This window comes from Tamandua tetradactyla, chromosome 12 (genome assembly GCF_023851605.1).
Source record: "Tamandua tetradactyla isolate mTamTet1 chromosome 12, mTamTet1.pri, whole genome shotgun sequence".
In the NCBI taxonomy this organism is placed as follows: Eukaryota; Metazoa; Chordata; class Mammalia; order Pilosa; family Myrmecophagidae; genus Tamandua; species Tamandua tetradactyla.
The window spans coordinates 23,047,654-23,049,971 of NC_135338.1; positions in this window are offsets into that span (position 1 = coordinate 23,047,654).

Below are 2,318 nucleotides of genomic sequence, written 5' to 3' on the forward strand. Positions count from 1 at the left end.
TTTTACCACTCTATAAATTGTTGATAACCAATAGCAATGCAAAAATAATTCTTGCCTCTAGACAAGCAAAGAGATTCTATCAGGTGAAGGTTCATTTTATTTCCAAACTGTGGAAAAAAATCAGTTTGGCCTCCATTGGAAGATTTCAATATTCCTGATCTGTAAATGTGTCTGTTCTTTGGATTCTTCTTTGAATTGGTTGTAACGTCTACCTGGTTCCTGCTTTAGTAATGAGTTAAATAAAATCTTTAACATGTGTTTCTTTGATCTTTATAAGAGTCATTTTACCCTTTTGAAAGTTATTCTTTAACATTCACTTAGCTCTCTATTTTGGAGAGATTAGGTCTAACCCCCGCCAGGAAGCTGAGGGTGGCAAGAGGAGAGGGAAATTGGGCTATTTCCTTAGGCATTAAGGAGAGACTGGGGAGCAAAGAGGAAACTCTCAAAATCCAGCTTTGAGACTCAATGAGGGGTAAAGATGTGGATTCCTGAGCCCACACCCATGGAGTGGGGACCATATAGGAGTAGGTCTGCCTTGTAAAAACTACATTATACACTTTATCTTTTTTGTGACCTTAGGGGAAGGGGCTTGATCCAACTCGCTAGGGCTTGGGTTGGGGCAGACTGAAGACCAAAGAACATGCTAGGCAGAGACCAGACATGAGTTTTAACCAGGCCTAACAAACAGGAGAGGATTCTTCCCGATGGCAGCCAGTTGGGAAATGGAACGTAATGCTCTGCAAAGTGGGTAGGGGGAATGCAAGGTGTTCTGGTTTGCTAGCTGCCGGAATGCGACACACCAGAGACGGATTGGCTTTTAATAAAAGGGGATTTATTTTGTTGGTTCTTCAGAGGAAAGGCAGCTAACTTTCCACTGAGGTTCTTTCTTACGTGGAAGGCACAGGATGGTCTCTGCTGGTCTTCTCTCCAGGCCCCTGGGTTCCAACAACTTTCCCCGGGGTGATTTCTTTCTTCATCTCCAAGGGCCTGGGCTGAGCTGCAAGTGCTGAGATGAGGAATGCCAAGCTGCTAGACTGTGCTACATTGCGTTCTCTCATTTAAGCACAAGCCAATTAAGTTAAACGTCACTCATTGCAGCAGACACGCCTCCTAGCCAACTGCAGATGTAATTAGCAACAGATGAGATTCACCTACCATTGGCTCATGGCCACAGCAACAGAACTAGGTGCTTTCACCTGGCCAAGTTGACAACTGAATCTAACTACCACATGTCCACCCCTTGTCAACTTGGCAGCTACTCACATCACCTTAAACAGGTGCAAAATATTCTCTTCTGGCTGTGGACCTGTGAATCTCAAAATAAGTCCGGTGCCAATATGCAAAGGAGGATAGTCAAAGGATACAGATTTTCATTTCCATAGGGAGAAATTGGAAGGAAGATCTGCAGGCAAACACCATTGGATTTCCAAGTCTGAAAGTCATTTATCCTTCGGCTGTAGAAAGCGGCAGTCCCACCCCTTCCAAGGGCCTATGCAGTGGCCGGCCTCTTTCCAAATCAACCTCGGGGAACATCGAGGAGACCACCTCTGGGCTCCACTCTCTCCAGGCATCAGGGCCACCCCTGGGCTCTCTGCCATTTCTGGGGCGCACGCTCAACCCCTCCACATGGTGGCAGCCAGGCTCTCCCAGTCCCCCAAGGAGCGTGCTACGCCTTTTCCAAGGCCCGAGGCTGCACAACTATTCCACTGCAATGAGAGGGGAGACTCATCCTCGCCCTTGAGGGTAAACTCACCCTCTCCACACATACAGGTGGGTCCACTCTCCTGGCCGAGGTTTCTTGGCTTCAGACCCGAACTTCCACGGTTCTCACTCTGCAAACTCCAATCTCTCCCTTTTGTGTCCTCCTTTGTCAAGATTGGCGGTGGTTCCATTTACACCAACAGTCTCTTCAAGCCCTCCAGGACTTCTCCATCAATCTCTTCACAGTTCCTCCAAAGTCTTCCCCTTAGCCATCCAAAACACAGTTCCAACAGATCTGGCATTTGCAAACCGCAGCAGCACCCCATTCTCCTGCCTGGCTCTCTTACAGAGTTGGGAAGGCTGAATTCTTGTTTTCCAGCTTCCCTTGCATGTAGGAATGAACAAGTGACATCTCAAAGCTGCTGGATTGATAGAACGGTGGAATGGCCTTTTGAAAACTCAATTACGGTGCCAACTAGGTGGCAAAAACTTGAAAGGCTGGGGTAATGTTCTCCAGGAAGCTGTATATGCTCTGAATCAGCGTCCACTGTATGGTGCTGTTTCTCCCATAGCCAGGATCCATGGGTCCAGGAACCAAGGGGTGGAAATGGGTGTGG